Source organism: Panthera tigris, chromosome C2, assembly GCF_018350195.1.
Source record: "Panthera tigris isolate Pti1 chromosome C2, P.tigris_Pti1_mat1.1, whole genome shotgun sequence".
NCBI classification, from domain to species: domain Eukaryota; kingdom Metazoa; phylum Chordata; class Mammalia; order Carnivora; family Felidae; genus Panthera; species Panthera tigris.
In genome coordinates, this window is record NC_056668.1 from 16,122,599 (window position 1) to 16,141,302 (window position 18,704).

At 41.6% G+C, this 18,704-nt stretch overlaps 1 long non-coding RNA gene and 1 other non-coding gene across 2 annotated transcripts in view; one reads left to right on the plus strand and one right to left on the minus strand.

Moving 5' to 3' along the window:
• The window catches only part of LOC107180835, a 211,450-nt gene that overhangs the window by 113,305 nt on the left and 79,441 nt on the right, over positions 1-18,704 (plus strand). The gene's annotated exons all lie outside the window — the stretch shown is intronic.
• Positions 15,966-16,067, minus strand: LOC122230817. Its single transcript, XR_006207902.1, has one exon. It is a non-coding gene; the product is annotated as a U6 spliceosomal RNA (small nuclear RNA).

An 18,704-nucleotide genomic window follows, 5' to 3' on the forward strand; every position in this document is an offset into this window, starting at 1 on the left:
GAACTGACAGACTTGGTTGGGGTTATATGACGTAGGTAACCAAAAGAACACACTTCATGTGATATGACCTTTTTTTCAAAAGATCATTTTGGTGTTTTTTTTTTTTTTAAGTTTATTTATTTTGAGGGAGAGAGAGAGGAAGAGAGATGAGAGAGTGAACGGGGGAGGTACAGGGAGAGAGAAGGAGCGAGAAAGAGAATCCCAAGCAGGCCTTGCACTGCCAGTGCAGGGCCCGTTACAGGGCCCCATGTGAAGCTCCATGCAGGGCTTGAACCCACAAACTCTGAGATCACGACCTGAGCCAAAACCAAGAGTTGGAAGCTTCACCGACTGAGACACCCTGGCGCCCCTGAGGGCAAGAGAAGACTGAATGTCCCAACTCAAAGATAGGCAGAGAGAAAGAATTCTTTCTTACTCAGCCTTTTGCTCTCTTCAGGCCTTCCCCGGATTGGGCAAGGCCCACCACCACTGGGGAGGGTGATGTTTTGCTCAGTCTACTAATGCAAATGTCAGTCTCATCCAGAGAACATTCCCTGCCCCCCGCTACAGACATACCCTGAGTAATGTTTAACCAAATACAAATATCCTGGCACTGTGGGGCCCTGTCAAGCTGACACATACAGTGAACCATCACAAATTCCCACCCTGGTGGTAGGGGGCTGCTGTGGCATCATGTTCTCCTTGGTCGAGACAGGAGCAGTGAGATTCCCTGGACCGTGGTTGCATTGTGAGATCTGGACCCTGTGATACTTTGTGCTCCGAGGAACCAGGTCCAGAAGAGAAGCTGTCACTGTGATCCCAGAAGTGATGACACATCAGTCCTTGTCTAGTTTGACAAGGACAGACACAGACCCCAGGTAGGGCCAGCTCAAGAATTCGTGAGGCCTAGCGTAGATGAAAATGCTGGCCGTTGTTTCAAAAAAAGAAACTGTGAAGCATTTCAAGATGGCAACCATAGGGTTAAACTGAGTGCAGGGCCCGGTGCAAATGCCCAGGCTGCCTGCCCAGGAGGCCGGCCCTGAGCCTCGGACTTTGGAGTTCAGAGAGACATCAGAGGCCACCTTTTCATAGATTATGACAGTCGCATGTTGAAAACTGGCTACGCCACGCTTCTCTGCTGATGACCCGGAGAGCGGGAGGGCAGCCCACTTTGGCAGCTCTGGAGAGGGCCCCACCAGGAGCGCATGCTTCTCGGACTTGGCCTGAGTTACTGCATTGCGCACTTTCTGGATCTGTAGAGCGTATCCGGATCCACAGCCGTGTGGCTCCAGCCTCTGCACCAGCTCTCCCCGGTACCTGGCTGTTATTTTTAGGTGACCGATGGTGGTCAAGTTGGACTTGTAATTTTCATGCCTGAGGCTTCAGTTTCCCAGGAAATGTTTCAGAGAATTTAATACAATGCAACACATACATGTTAACAAGGGCAGATTGGATGTGTTCTTGTTGCCTGACCATTAGGAATTTCTATTCTTAGTCTTTTTCTCTTCTCACTGCACCTTCCTGACTCCCTTCCTCCACCTCCATGTTCCTCTTTCCTGCCAGTGCCCAGCCCCTCACTGCCACAAGGACTTCCTTTCCCTGCTCTTTTGCCAGTCCCTCTGGTTCTCCACGATGAAGAGTACGTGTTGTTGCCAACTTCCTATCAATCTTCTCCACATTCATTTCTCCTTTTATTCTTTGCTCTGATCAGATTCTCCTCTTGATTTCCAGACCTTGAATCTAAGGAACAACTTTCTCCCTCTGTCCCTCTGAACTGATTACACAGTGCAGCTCATACTTGATCGTGGCTCCTGCCCTCCCTGTCTCCGTGGTTTTCCTGACCTGTTCAGGCTTCTGTCGTCCTTGGATTTGCTGAAGTGTAAGGAAATAAGTGACCAGCCAGCTGAATTCCTTAGCTCATTCATTTTTGTCTAATCACCCTCCCATCCTTTGACGACGTTATTTAGTTTGTATGTCCAACCCTTCCATACTGCTGAGAAGAAAACCCTCTGCTATACTTCCCCTGCCTCGAACTAAAACAATAACCTGCGCTCATGGTATATGCATAATCGGCCTGCATTGGGAGGTGCAGTGAGTGAGATTGGAAGGGAAACCATGTAATGGTGTAGCCAAAACATGTGGTTCTGCTAGTTGAGGTCAACTTAGTCATGGGAGTACGTGGCTTCAGTGTGGTCAGGTGCATAGCTCACAGAGAATGCACAGTTGAACAATCCATCCATTGCTCAGAACAACAAGGTACATCTGTAAGTATTGATAGTGAATCAAATGCCTGAATTTGCCGTGCGTCTGCACTCATGAAAACTGCACCAGTGATCAGAGGTCACTTAACTTCAGTTGCTGCAGTTCACCTCTTAGAAGTGTGGGAATTGGGCTTACACATTTAGTCTGATATTTGGTTCAATATACCTTTTGTGCTGGAATATATCCTTTATCTTCTTCCTATCCTTTTGTCTCCCACTCATCCAATCCATTAATAGATGAACCAATTCTTTCTTCATAAAGAAAGAGCATACTCTTATTTCAGTCTTACTGACTGTGTTCCGGCTGCAGTTTTCATCACCTCCTAGGTGTATAGACGGTGGGTACTGAGTAACTGCTTTTTGAATGAATGTGTCATAGGCACCTGATGGGCTCTATCTGGTAGTATCAGAACTTGGCAATCCATTCTCTTCATAAATGCTAGATAATTCTTTATAGTCCTATGGGTCAAATTAAAGGTAGTTCCTGAGCAAGTCTTCAAAATCTCCTACCACCCAAGATATTACGCTTCTTGGATTTACTCCCCCAGACTCTATGGAAACATGTTTGAAACCATGAGTTGCAGCTTTTTTTGTAAGTCTATTATTGTGGATGGGAGATACCTAAATTAAAAGTCAGGCCCAAGGGGAGTTGGGTTGCTGATAAGGAAAGAAAGATGAGGCAAAGTGGCTACAGTGAAATGTACATGGATGTGACAGTCAAAGGACAGCTCTTTCACCTGTCACCAAATAAGGCTAAGCCTTGCTTACCTCCATTGTAAATCATCACTCTTTGGCCATTTTGCAGAAATGATAGTTCCTCTCTCATTTAGAATCTGCTCCATTGTAGCACATTTGATTGCAGAGATTGTGGGAGCTCTTATTCTGATGCCATTAGGCTTCTCACTTTGGAAAACCCTGTCACCTGTGATAATGAAGGGACATGAAGATCTCCCACTAATTTTGCTAATGCCCTACACTTCCTATCTCTGCATATTCATGCTGCTCCTTCTGGCTATAGTGTTTCCCCGTCTCTGTGTTGGCTAACTCCATCTACTCAAAAGACCCAGATCAATATGGCGCTATCATCAAGAAGCCTTTGCCAATCCTCACCAGACAGATTAATCTCTTCCTTGTCTCTTCTTCTCTAGCTATTGGTTTATGCCTCTTCTAAAGCACGGATCATGGTTTGCTTGGCCCAAGAGCAGCTCATTCCCAGAAAAGTTCTCAACTCTTCCTGTCTTTATGGGCAGTGTCGAAGTAAGGACATTTACTTATTTGACCTTATATTCCCCATGGGGCCCAACAAAGTGCCTTGTGTATAATAGGTTCTCAATAACTACTTGTTGAGTTAAATTAGATTATATTTTGTAAACATTTATAAATGAGAGAACATTGCCTTACATGGTTTACAAAAAAAAAAAAATCTGTTGGGATAAAAATAGACAAATAAGAACTTAAGTTGGAAGGTTGCATCTTACCCAATGAGGTTGTGTCTTCCTGAATTTTTGGGAAGCCTCTCAGAATTTATGCTTCCTACATACCTTCTGCTCTAGCATTTTGCCTAAATGCTAAAAGGCGTCAGAATGGATTTTGATAAAATGGGATATTTTTAGGCATTCTGATCAGCCCCAGCTCTGCCAAATTCTTGGCCTTTGGTATGTGCTGCTGAGCAATGTCAGATGCTCACACGTACACACATTGACATTTACAAGGCGTGGGGTGGGCTCAGCCAAGTTCAGAAACGAAGCCCCCCTTTTGACTGGTTCCCCAGAACTTCCTCAGATGCATTTATTGTTTGCTACTGGAGGAACTGACAGGCTGCTGGTACCAAATGCATTTCCACTCCCTTCTTCTCTCTGGGAAATGACATCTGCATATAAGGGTCAGGTACTCTGTGGAGCTGTGGATTCACGCGGTTACATTTTCACCTGTGGGAGGGGGACCTGGGGCCACTCTGGTGTTGGCACTAACAGAAGCTGCACGTAGGGCTGGGGCTGTTTTAGAACGCCCTGGTGTGGGATTCGCAGAAATGAAAATGAACAGGGCTCTACTCCAAACATGTATTCAGTGATTTTAGAAAATTCCAGATAAGAATCCAAAAGGCCTACTCTCTTCTTTCTGAAAAATACTATCTTTTATATATAAAAAAGCACTATTTTACTTTTGTGCTTCATAAAAATATCAGAATATATTTAGTAACTTCTGGAATTCCATTGCCTTTTTATTTACTTATTTTTATTTAATTAATTTATTTTTTTTTTTGAAATTTACATCCAAATTAGCTAGCATATAGTGTAACAATGATTTCGGGAATAGGTTCCTTAATGCCCCTTACCCATTTAGCCCATCCCCCCCTCCCACACCCACTCCACTAACCCTCTGTTTGTTCTCCATATTTAAGAATCTCTTGGGGTGCCTGGGTGGCTCAGTCGGTTGAGCATTCGACTTCGGCTCAGGTCATGATCTTGCGGTTTGTGAGTTTGAACCCTGCATCAGGCTCTGTGCTGACAGCTCAGAGCCTGGAGCCTGCTTCGGATTCTGTGTCTCCTCCTCTCTCTGCCCCTCCCATGCTCGTGCTCTGTCTCTCTCTGTCTCTCAATAATAAATAGACGTTAAGGAAAAAATTAAAAAAAAATCTCTTATGTTTTGTGCCCTTCCCGTTTTTATATTATTTTTGCTTCCCTTCCCTTATGTTCATCTGTTTTATCTTACAGTCCTTATATGAGTGAAGTCGTATGATATTTGTCTTTCTCTGACTAATTTCGCTTAGCATAATACCCTCTAGTTCCATCCACGGAGCTGCAAATGGCAAGATTTCATTCTTTTTGATTGCCTAGTAATACTCCATTGTATGTGTGTATATATATGTATATGTATATATATATATATACATATATATACACACACACACACACACACACACATCACATCTTCTTTATCCATTCATCCATTGATGGACCTTTGGGCTCTTTCCATACTATTGGCTATTGTTGATAGTGCTGCTATAAACATGGGGGTGCATGTGCCCCTTTGAAACAGCACACCTGTATCCCTTGGATAAATACCTAGTAGTGCAATTGCTGGGTCGTAGGGTAGTTCTATTTTTAACTTTTTGAGGAACCTCCATACTGTTTTCCAGAGTGGCTGCGCCAGTTTGCATTTCCACTGCCTTTGTAGATGAAGGAACATCCCAAAAAGGAGAGACTAGGACAGTGTGTGTGTGCATGCGTGTGTGTGTGTGTGTGTGTGTGTGGGCACACACATGCATATGTTTGTCTGAATCTCTGTGTAGACAAAAATAGAGGTTAGGTAGGTCGTAGGAAAGAATTTTATATGACTAAGCAAAAATGATTTCTATTTCTAAAATAGTGTGGTTTATAAAATAGTGCTTTTTTTTTTCCACACTAACTCTTGAGAGTTGTGGGTAGCTACCTCTGGAGATAAAGTACTGCTGAGAATTCACATAGTCTCTTTTAAAGGCTAATAGAGGATTTACAAGCTCCTGGACACTGTTTTCATATTAAGGCACAAGATACCACTACTTGCCTCCTTTCTCTAGGTGCCGAGAATGTTAACCTTTCTTTTCCCCAGATTAGGGCCTTGGGAGGTGCCAGACAATGTATTCTGGTCTTATGCACGAGAGCACATACTTTTCTGATTGAGGCCAGTATGGATTCTGGAAACATCTGAGTCGTGTCCTGTCATCTTTTACTTCTTAACTCTGAGGAATCACTATTGTTAGTTCTGAAATCATTCTGTGGAAATGAGGCTATGGTGATGCCCGTTTAGAGGCTAGCCAAGGTGAAGAAGGATGGGCTCCCTTTCTACATGGGGACGTCTGGTGATAACCTTTCTGGCCTCTACCATGGCGCAGTGAGTAATGGGATGGTCCTGGCCGCAATCTGCATTATAACACCACCATCACCAGGCAGTTTATAGTACTTTCTACTTTTCAAGTTCATCTCACATTCACTGTCTTTAAAATAACTCTTGGAGGCATGCTAGCTGGTGTTACTTCTTCCCTCTCCCTTGAACCCATCAGAGGCGGACATGTGACTTGACTAAGGACACACAGTTGGTAAAAGGCCGCTTTGAGAGTGGAACCCTGTTCTCCTGAGGTTAATCCAGGCTCTGCCCCCTGTGTGTGGGCACTCAGTGTCCCAGGCAGGGAGGTCCTGTCTCTAGATGGGAACAGAGGCAAGCAGAATCATGTAAGTGAGTGTCTACTTGAAACACTTCCCTTTTTTATGATATGACAGAAGAAGAAAACACATATCTGTATTGCAAGAATCATAACTTTCCAGACATATTTCTGGAAGAAGCTTCAAGATTATTGTGGGGCATTTCCATGTCTGAGTTATGACTGGAACTCAGACTCACCCACCTAAGTTAAAAATGTACTGTAAGGACTTTCTGCTATCAGGGACAAGGCACAGCCTGGTGATGTGTTATTTACGGAAAGGGCAGCTGTTTATTTGGTCTTTTTTTTTTTTAACTATTCTGAGCGTCAGTTGATTCACTCTCTGCTTGTTAGGACGACCCAGATAACCAGACTGATGATGTTACTCTCAGGTATTTCACTTTTGAGTTGTTTCAGTAATGTGAGAGCAGCTTTCCCCCGCCGTTTGGGGCCAGCTAGCCTATTTACTGGCAAACAGGAACTGAGAAAATGTAGATTAGAAATTGGTTTCAGGACTTAAATAAATCATTTTAGAGCTTTGAAGAAAAAGTGTGTGGGAACCGACCAATCATTTTACAATCAAGATAATTGACTAACCTGATTGTGTTTTAGACTTAAAGAATTTTTTGTTCTGTTCTATTTATTGTTTTCCTAAATCCTTTCTGTGAACTGAAGGTTTTTTTTTTAAAGAAAACTTTTGCTTATGCTGGTTCTAAACAATATAGATGTTAAAAATTGGCTTAAATTTTTTTTTTTTTTGCCTAAATCTTCATTTGTAGCATCTCTTTGTCCTCAACCAACTGCTGGTTTTATGTGCACAATTACCAAAGAAAAGGAAAAGGAAAAGAGTTTAAATCTACTCGTAAAATAATCCATGGTGGAATTTTTCACTAACATATATATTAACCTTCCTTTTTTTCAATCATTCTAAGCTCAACAAAGTCACTTTGAACAGCAGATATGTTTACAAGTATTATTCTAAATGATAGCTGGTTCTTTTAAATATCATTTACAGATTCAAAAATCTGATAGGAAGCCAACAGCCCTTAGAAGTATCAGGTAACAAATGCCTCAGGATTTCCCTGTGTCATGATAGTGAAACAATATATTTAACATTCTTTGAAATCTCCAAATATGACGAGTTTGGAAGAGTTGGCTGAAAAGTTGTAGAACTAATATCAAATGCCCAGGTGTATTTCAGTTACCAAAAATTTCTTCTTTCATTTTTCTTAAGAGAAACTGAACCAGGTTCTAATCCTGGGTCTGATACCAATGAGCTGTATGAACTTGGAAAATCACTTAACTTCTGTGAGACGTTTTCTAATCTGTCGAATGGGTTTGGCCTAGTAGACATTAGTGGTTACTTCCACAGTTACTAAATTTGCTTATTAAATGGTCATGTACTATCCCGTGGTGCTCTACAGAACAGTACTAAACAGAGTGAGAACGTTACAGCTAAGGATTAAAAAAAGAGAATAAAAAAATAAAATCTTAAGGGAATCTAATTCCATGCTTACAGAAGATGTTTCTTTTTTCTCAAAGCTCATTCTATAATAAGATTTCCATGTGCTTTTCTTTTTCTTGATTTAACATAGATATATGCTTGTATTGCTTCATATACTAATACATTCCTTCACTGGGTTTTGAACACTGTAAGTTTGTATACTGCATATATCAGAAATATTTCCTTGCCCATTGATCCTTTCTGTCTTCAAGGTGATCACTGATTGCCTGCTTCTTGGCAAAGCAATGATTCATTTAGTCGGGTTAGTTAAAATAGTAATAATAAAGTGAGTGACTTAATAACTAATCGTATTTATTTCTCAGCCAGTTGTTTTGGTGTGTAAAGACACAGTTTGCTATCTTCTTAGAAAGTATGCTAATTTTTGAAAGAGAATGTCATTACAGAGCTATTGAGACACCTCCAAGGTTCTTGTAAAAGATGCCCAATCTCTGGTTATACTCATTGTAATTTCTTGGTAGACTGATCAGTTAAATTGGCTGAGAGCCATATCCGATCTCAGCTATCCCCTGAATACTTACTCGCTTCTGAAATGACCATCCTTGTTGTACTGTGAGCAAAGACTATGTTTTAATAGCAAGATTGTTTCTTAGAGAGTCATACTCTGAAGATCAGGCTCAAGGTTACCAAGTCCTTAACAGTATTGGCATTCACACCTCTTGATTGGAATCAAACTGAAGAAAACATGTTTTTAGAGCAGTTTTAGATTCATAGCAAAATTGATAGGGAGGTACAGAGAGTTCCCATATACCTTCTGACCTCACACATGCATAGCCTCCTTCGTTATCAACATCCCTCACTAGAGTGGTTTATTTGTTACAACTGATTAACTTACACTGACGTGTTTCAACCAAATCCATAGTTTACCTTGGTAAACTTTATCTTGGTATTATATATTCTTTAGGTTTGGACAAATGTATAATGACATGCATCCATCATTAGGGTTTTATACAGAGTATTTTCACTGCCCTCGAAATCCTCTGTGCTCCACCTGTTTATCCCTCCCCACTCCAGCCCAACCCATAACAACCACTAATCTTTTCCTGGTTTCGTAGTTTTGCCTTTTCCAGAATATCGTGTAGAGCTGGAATTGCATAGTATATATCCTTTCAGGTGGGCCTTTTTTTTCCACTTAGTAATGTGCATTTAAATTTCTTCCGTGTCTTTTCATGGCCTGATAGTTAATTTCTTTTTAATGCTGAATAATAATCCGTTGTCTGGCTATACCACAGTTTATCCATTCACCAACTAAAGGACATCTTGGTTTCTTCTAAGTTTTGGCAATTATGAATAAGGCTGCTATAAACACTTATGTGTGGGTTTTTGAGTGGACATACTTCTTCAACTCCTTTGGCTAAATACCAAGGAACGTGATAGCTGGATCATATGGTAAGAGTATGTTTAGTTTTGTAAGAAACCGCCAAACTCTCTTCCAGTGTGGCTGTGCCCTTTTGTATTCCCACCAGCAAGGAATGAGAGCTCCTGCTCCTCGGCCATCCCCATCAGCATTTGGAGTTAGTATTCTAAACTCTTAAAATTTTTAAAAGGTGACATTGCTGTTAAAAATTTTGTGTGGAGCTTTGGCTGTGTGTCCTTTATGCCAAGAAATGTGTTTGTGTCCTCAAGTATCTTAAAATGGACTCTGGAGGCAGGGACCTTCTGACTTTGAGGAAGTCATTTCAACTTCTTGTGCCTCAGTTTTCTCCTCTGGAAAAATGGGACAATAATTGTATTTACCTTATAAGTTCTCATGAGAATATGTGCATGAAACAGTGCTTGGCACATAAAAGGCACAAGTTAATTATGCACTATTATGATTATAAAGATATTGATCGTTATCCTTGCTGTCAAGAAACAAACTATGTTCTTGTTTCTGATGGAGGCATAGATTGATAGGGTTTTAGGGTTCCCAGGACCCTTAAAGGGTGGATAGCCCAGTCTTTCGGCTGATGCTGGAATTGCTCACAATAGCAATGTTAGGCACTAGAGGCAACACTGTAGAACTCCATACACTCCACTATAGGTGAGCTCATTCTCCCTGCATCAGGAATCTGAAGTATTAAGTCTCCAATATCTTAGAAGTAGATGACGACGTGTATGCTGTTTATTGTACAACAGGATTTATCAAAAATCTCGATCATTTTGTTCAAATATAGATTTTTAGTGGTTTTGGTAACATGAATAATTCAGCTGCCCTTCAAATATTTGGAGAAAGCAAATCAGAAAATGGAAAAATCTATAAAAGTTCTAAGGAACAGGGCAGGGATATTCCCACCCCACCCTTACAGTCTCTTTCTGACAGTGGAAAGAAGGACCAAGTTTTAAATTCAGCTTAGCTCCATATAATGGATAACTGTGCCTGTTTTTCCAGAAGATGGAATATTTCTTTCCACTTCTCTATTTTCAATTCACATATGCTGAGTCCAGAACCATTTTGATTCTCCGGGATTTTCTTTAAGAAACCCAGATATTCCAGCAATAATCTCCAAACCTCACAGGACCCTCTAAAAATAACCCAAGGAAAAGAATTGAGTACAGGTGGTCCAGTACTTGATGGAAAGTGATGTGAAGAACAATGGCATTGTTAAATCAAAAAGAACTTACGTCAGTATACAACACTCATTGAAAGTATGTATAAATCCACAAGCAGGTATTTCTGTTGTGTAGAGGAATTTTACCTCCCAAGTTTTCAGAATACGTACCATGAAAATTCATTTTATACCAGTAATGTGGTAGGAGTATTATGACTCCAGAAGGTAACTTCATCTTTGTTTCTGGACACTAACTTTGAGGATTGAATCCCACTGTGGGTTGGTTGGTCGGTGATTCATTCATTCATTCATTCATTCATTCATTCATTCATTTTTCCACACAGGATCATCCCAAGTAAGCTAATGTGGATTTCCATCATTACCCATAGGTGGGAAGGTTTTAAAGCCATTCTTTGCAAACTGCAATAAATCCCACGTAGAGAAGTTATCCAGAAAGGATCTGCTACAGCATTTTTTTTTTTTTTTAATTTTTTTTTAACATTTATTTATTTTTGAGACAGAGACAGAGCATGAACGGGGGAGGGGCAGAGAGAGAGGGAGACACAGAATCGGAAGCAGGCTCCAGGCTCTGAGCCATCAGCCCAGAGCCCGACGCGGGGCTCGAACTCACGGACCGCGAGATCGTGACCTGAGCCGAAGTCGGACGCTCAACCGACTGAGCCACCCAGGCGCCCCTGCTACAGCATTTTTAGAGATGAGGACAGTGGGGCTCAGTGAGGTTCATTAGCTTGAGGAGTCACACAATCAGAAAGACAGAATGGGTTTCCTGATTTACAGGAAGCGCAAGTCTTCCTGTTGTACAGGAAGTTCAACAAATCTTGAAGTACAACTCCAGATTTGTTCCCCTTCACCCTTAAACTTTGCCCCCCCCCCCAGGCCATAGCAACCCCCCATATCTGAGCATTATTTTCGACTTGTCTTTCTCCACTCCCCTTCCACGTTGAAATCACGTGACCTGTAGAGTCCCTGCTCACAACACAAACATCCACAGCATAGGGACAGACCTGTCCACCCCCATTACTACTACTGGAAAGCATCTGTGCAGCTTACCTGATGCCCTGTTGCAAGTCGTTTCCATCTGGGACATCTGCTTCCATTCTCTGTTCCTTCAGACCCTTTCTCCATAGAGCAGCCAGAGTGATCTTTTTAACAGGTGTAAAGCCTTCCAAAGCCTTCTCTCCCTACCTACTACAAAATCCCCATCCATGGCCCTGGCTTATGAAGCCCTCCACAGTGCAGCCCTTCCAGGCTCTCAGACCTCTGCCCTGCTCCTTCTCCCTCCTCTTCCTCACTCCCGCAACAGGCCCTATTTGTGCTCTTGAAGCTTGTCGACATGCTTCCCTCCCTCGGGGTTTCTGCACCAGCTCTTATGTATTTTTGGGACTTTCTCTATCTCCATAGAACTTCAGTTCGATAGTTAAAAAAAAATTTCTTTCCAGAAAATTTAGTATCATTTAGTATCTGTCACCCCTTTTCAGACCATCCAACATAAACCAGCTTCTTGGTTACTTCCTCTCTTAACCACCTTAGTTTGACTCTCAATATCTTACGTATTTTATAAGCTACACAGATCACACATATTTTTCTTTTGAAAATAAAAACAGCTCTCTTCTGTGTTCTCTTCTTACCAGGGGAAGTTCTCCTTCCTACCAGCTTGCACAGTAGTGATCAAGGCCCTTGCCTGTCTCATTCCCCTCTGCATTCTCAGCACCTAGTGATACTTGTGAAGGAATGCCAGGCAACGCCACATCTGAGTTTTCTTATTTCACAGCCTCATGCTTTCTTGTCATTGTCCAGCTTCCTGAAAGGACAGGGGTTCATCCAGTTGTGAGGAACGCTGACCTTGAAGGCAGATACATGGGGCTTAAATCCCAGCCCAGCTATCACTTGCTGCGGAACTTCAGACAAGTTAATTTCTTACAGCCTCAGTTTCCTTACCTGTAAAATAGAGCTAATGATAGTATCATGTGGTTGTCGAGACAAGAAATGTGTAAACATGGTATCAGTGATAAAATACACAGAACCCTGCCTGCCACATAGTGAGCCATGTAAGTGCCATCCCTTCTTACTATAGGATATGTCTGCATCATTTATATCACGGTTTTGTTATATGTATAAAACATGACATTTTCATGCTTTTATTATTTATCACAGCTACATTATATATATAGTGTTAGCTATTTTATTCTATTATTCGATAGAGCAGCAAATAAAATGTGTTATAAGATTAGTAAAATGCCACGGTCTAAATGCCAGTCGCTTCTTTCTTAGCTGGTTCTATTACAAGATTCAACCAGGCTCCTCCTCTGGTAGCCAGCCTGCCTGCCTGCCTCTCTCTGCCCCTTCCCTTCTTGTGTTCTCTCTTTTTCTCTCTGTCAAAAGTAAATAAACATTTATAAAATAGCTCTCTGTAAAATGCAACTGTGTGGTTGAAGGGATTGAAAAGGTGGTTGTCAAATAAGGGATTGTATGTAAAATACCCGGCACGGGCCCACTCTTTGCAGGGATCATATTAAATGCGTGCTCTTGTCCGTCTGCCTGCCCTTCCTTCCTTCCTTGCTTCCTTCCTTCCTTCCTTCCTTCCTTCCCATTCTCTTCCCCTCTCTCTCCCCCTCTCTCTCAAATAGCTTTTATTTATTTATTGTAGGAACACACAGTATGAAATCTACCCTCTTAAGTTTTAAGTGTGCCATACAGTGTTGTTAGCCATAGGCAGGGTGTTACAAAGCAGATGGCTAGAACTTACTCATCTTGTATAACTGAAACTTTATGTAACATTTTGCAGGAAGTAAACAGCCGTTCAGAATGTGCTGTTATGATAAGCGTCCTGAAGTGGCAGCAGAGGTCTAAGGTTTGGAAAACGTGGAGGGTTTTTGTGGACACGAAGACTTGAAGGGGAGGGAAGAGTTATCCCACGTCCTGTTTTTGTATCTTAAATTCCCCTTTATTATTATTACTGCTGGGAAGGCATGTGTCAGGTTATTTCGGGAAGCTGCTCTAACGCAAATCATGTCTGGGAAGTGGAAGCCCGCTGTTGTCATTAAAACCTGAGGCAAAATGAGAGCATTCGTGCATTAATAGGATGCAAGGAAGTGAAACTGATGGTGAAGGTGAGATAGAGGGTTTATAGCAGTAAGAGAAGGGCTGGGTTTGGGCAGGCACGTCCTTTGGCCCCAGGGCTCTGATCTGCAAGGAGAGGCACAGCCAGGGGAAGTAAGGGGAACCCCCTAAATGGGCTAGAGTGGAGCGCCCTCTTGTTCAGGTTTAAGGCTTGAACTCCCGGAACCACCTCATTCATAAGCTTTAAACACCATATAGAGTCTACAATGTCTGTGTGTACAGATTAGATTCTTTGTATCTAATAGAGATCAGGAGAGTAATAAAGTGGATAAAAAGAGGCCAGGAACATTGTCAAACATCCAGATAGTCACTCTCTGCAACTAAATGTGAAATCTTCATATAAACCACCAGATGGCACTATTGCACCATAAAATACTTCCACTGACTGGTTCCATCTTGTAAGCTAAGTGGAGCTGCTACAACCACAGGTGTTTCTCCTTTGCAGCAGTAATTGGAATTATGCTTATATGGAGCAGTTATTTGCACTTTTTCCGTAAATGAAAAATACAATTTTTTTGTTAGTAGTGGCTGCTTTAGGTACTTCAGTTATTGTTTTGGGAAGAAGAGAATCTAAAAGTTGTATTGTCTCTGACTCTGTGTATTTTATGATTCAAAATTATGAGTGAAAAAAAAACAACTAAGCAACATGTGAATTGAGATATAATATCCCCACTGTGAGAATATATCACAGTTGCTGCGAAACTGCAAGACGAAAACAACATAAAATTCTCCAGTTCATAATTCACTCTTTGAATTGCAGCCTGTTGTTTTTCTCCAAAAGCATAAAAACAAAATAGTTGCAAAATATGGTTTATATTGTTTGCATATTTTATAACCATTTATGTATAAAATAGGTCTTTGTAGGGCGCCTGGGTGGCTCAGTCGGTTGAGTGTCTGACTTCGGCTCAGGTCATATCTCACGGCTCGTGAGTTCGAGCCCTGCGTCGGGCTCTGTGCTGGCAGTCAGAGCCTGGAGCCTGCTTCAGATTCTGTCTCCCTTTGTCTCTCTGCCCCTCCCCTGTTTGTGTTCTCTCTCTTTCTCTCTCTGTCAAAAATAAATAAATAAATATTTATAAAATAGCTCTCTGTAAAATGCAACTGTGTGGTTGAAGAGATTGAAAATGTGATTGTCAAATAAGGGATTGTATGTAAAATACCCGGCACTCATCCCACCCTTCACAGGGATCATAAGAAATGCATGCTCTTGTCCCATTTCTTAAGAAATGGGGTAAGTGCAGCCATCCTTCATGGGAGCAGCCAGTGAAGTATCAGGCCGTTGCTTTACTGGAAGCATCACAGGGGGAGATGTCTGCTGTGACTCCCAGGGCATGAAAAGCATGGGTTCTACCCTTCAACAGACACTGCAGACCACAGTGCTCAACAGTGAACCATTAACACCTTTTGAGAATAGCTGATCCATTTTTCCCCGTTTTGTTCCATTTGTATTAAATCTCTAGGGCAAATTTAAAAGGGCACCTCTGGGGGCAATTTTTGCTGGGATCTGCCTGCTGTATGGTTTCTTGATAGCTTCAGAGCAATAGAACATTTGGTTGCTATGGTGACAATGCAGTTTCAAGACACTATTGGATAATCCAGAGGGTAACAGGCAAAGGTGAGTGGCCTTAAGAGTTGGGATCATCCAGTCTTCAACGTAGATTCTGATATTCATGAATTGATGGGCTCCTGGTAGGCATAGATGGGGTGCATTCCTTAATTAAGCAAGATCTCTTGTTTGGGCCATTTAGACTCCAGTCATTCATGAAACTTTTCTTTCCCTTTCCTTCCTCCCTTCCTTGGCTTCCTTCCTTCCTTCCTTCCTTCCTTCCTTCCTTCCTTCCTTCCTTCCCTCCCTCCCCACCACTAGTTTTTCTTTCTTGGTATGCTAATGCCTTAATCTTTCTGTATTCCATTCATTTTGGTTTCAAACATTAGAAGCAAGTACTTTATTTGACTTATTTCCATTATGGGCTGAGTTTTGCTCTCCTTGCCCCCTTCCTATGTTGTAGTCCTAACCCCCCAGTTCTCAGAATGAACTGTATTTAGAGATGGGTCTCTAAAGAAGTAATTGCAGATGAAAAAGGTGATTGGGGTGGGCCCCAATCTAATGACTGGTGTCCTTACAAGAAGAAATTAGGGCCCAGACACATAGAGGGGGAAGACCCTGTGAGGACACAGTGAGAAGCCAAGAGAGTCCTTGAAAGCAATCAACCCTGCATACCTTGATCTTAGATTTCTGAGCCTCTAGAGCTGTGAGATAATAATTCTCTGCTGTTGAAGCCACCCAGTCTGTGGTCCTTTGTTACAGCAGCCCCAGAAAACTAACACATCCGTGTAGGTTATTATTATTTTTCTTTAATATGGAACACTTCAAGAATTTGCACTTCCTCCTTGCACAGGGACCATGCTAAACTTCTCTGCGTCATTCCAGTTTTAGTATATGCTGCCGAACCAGTGCTCCCGTTCGATTATTTAATCACCAAATTTACCAGAGGTTTTTTTTTTTTTTTTTTTAATTGGCTGTTTTGGACTGACTGTCACAGCACACTCAGAAATTGTGACCGCATTTGCGTGTGTGAGCAGACACTGAACTACCTACAGAATTTCTGAACAGTTTTATGGCACTTCTGATGGTACGACACATGAATTCATTCTCATCTATAATATTGCTGCTGTTCATAAGCATGCTCAGGAATCAGAACAGTCTTAACAATGGTGGTGGTGAATGGGGGGGGAAGGAAGGAACCCCATGACCAGAGATAAAATTTTGGTCTACAATGTCCTCTTCCTGTTTAACTGGCATAGCTCTTCTTCCTCAATATCACAGACACAGGTGATAGCGCTCATTAAAAACCCTGTATTTGGGTGAAAATAGCAAAATACTGCAGATGGCAGCATGACATCAAACATGATTTATTTTAGAGCAAAACTACTGCTTTCCTTTTTTTGTTTTTTTCTTTTTTTCCCCTTTTTCTTTTTTCCTAGTGGGTAAGTTACTGGAACCTTTTAAAAAAATGATTATTTATGGTGCAAACTTGGAAAAGCAATTATGCCTGTTTTTCAAGCTCTCTTCATGGCCTGGGTTTACCAAGTACCAATCAGCAACATCCCCTTGAAAGGCCTCTAGGCAAATACATTCTTATTCTTGCTACCCACTTGGAGAACCCCAACTTGGATTTGAACATATTTTGAAATTAAACTTCAGAGATGTTCCCAGCCTTCTTTCAAGTTCCTAAAGATAAGTTTACCAAATGTTAAAGTAATAGTTATTCTCAGAACTCACAGCAATGGAGTGATAAGACTGAGAACTGCTTTTTAGACTGTGGCTCACATGCTACTCTGTAATGGATGGAAGTGTTTGCCCCCATTCATTTTCTTCTTCTTTTTTTTTTTTTTTTAACTTTTATTTATTTTTGAGATGGAGAGAGACAGAGCATGAACGGGGGAGGGTCAGAGAGAGAGGGAGACACAGAATCTGAAACAGGCTCTAGGCTCTGAGCGGTCAGCACAGAGCCTGACGCGGGGCTCGAACTCATGCAGTGCGAGATCATGACCTGAGCTGAAGTTGGATGCTTAAGCTCAGCACAGAGCCTGACTCGGGGCAAGATCATGACCTGAGCTGAAGTTGGATGCTTAACCAACTGAGCCACCCAGGTGCCCCGCCGACATTCATTTTCAAAATAGTTGCTTCAGGGAACTCCAATAAGGACCATTGTCAGTAAAATCTAAAACTCTAAACCTGGGGCCAGCAAACTTTTTCTCTATAGGCCCAGATAGTAAATATTTTCAGCTTTTTGGGCCACATGGCCTCTATCATGCTCTGTTGCTGTATCCTGAAGCAGCCACAGATAATACACATACCAATGGGCATAGCTGTGTTCCAATAAAACTTTATTTACAAAAGCAGGCAGGCAGATTTGGCTCTGGACCAGTGTTTGCCAACATCTACTTTAAACCTGGGCCTGCTGTCTCTCTGAGGAAGACTTTGTATGGAGTGTTTAAATTCATCTATACACTTTGCCTTCCCTCATTTTTTTCTCCTCTAAATGTTGCTATTTTCCACACATATTTCAATTATGGCCTTATGTCATCTTTTTTGGAGGTAAAATGTTGGGTTGGGTGGAGTACGGAACTGACTGTTGAGCTTGATATTGTAGATCAGGCTAATCATGATGTTGACCTGGGCATATCTCATTTTTAATTTTTTTACATTTTTTTAAATTTAAAATATTTTTTTTAATGTTTACTTATTTTTGAGAGACAGAGAGAGAGAGACAGAGAGAGGGAGATGCAGAATCCAAAGCAGGCTCCAGGCTCTGAGCTGTCAGCACAGAGCCTGATGTGGGGCTCGAACCCGTGAATCATGAGATCATGACCTGAACCAAAGTTGAATGTTTAACTGACTGAGCCACCCAGGCACCCCTCATTTTTTAAATCTTATTTCTTCCCATGGAATCCATCTGGGTTGGGTTCAGTCTTAGGGATAAGAGTTTGGGGTTGGGATTGTGCTCAGAACTGGCTCAGTAAGTATGAAGGTAATGGAGAAAATGCTCTTTAGGTATCTTGGGGGTAAAGCATGTACCTATTAACCAAACAACCGGCTTAGGGAGTAAATCACATTAGTAATTGTATTAGAGATCATGTACATATACATTTACGCATTTATGGACAGAACCCTAGCTGTAATGATATGCATTAAACATATGCATTGAATTCTCAAGAAGTCAATATATTTATTAATATATTTAATCAACAATCAGGTCCCATGGGTGCTAATTCCACATACAGTCCACTTGAGGTCATTTGCTAATGTCTGGTCTCTAGTGGAAGATGGCTTAGATGTAGATAATGGTGATGAATGTGAACATCAACAAACATGAGCTCCTCAAAGCTAATCTTAGGCAGACCTGAGCTCTGAGAGACCCCAAACTGTTTTGCTTCTTGAAGAGATTCCCTTGAGGGAATTTACCTGCTAGGTTATTTCTCACCTATCCAGACTGGAGCAAATCCCAGAGGACTAAAGCAAATAATTTCCAGGAATTCACTCTGGTAAACTTCTTCTGGGGCGGGTAGAGATGGAGGGATGCTTTGGA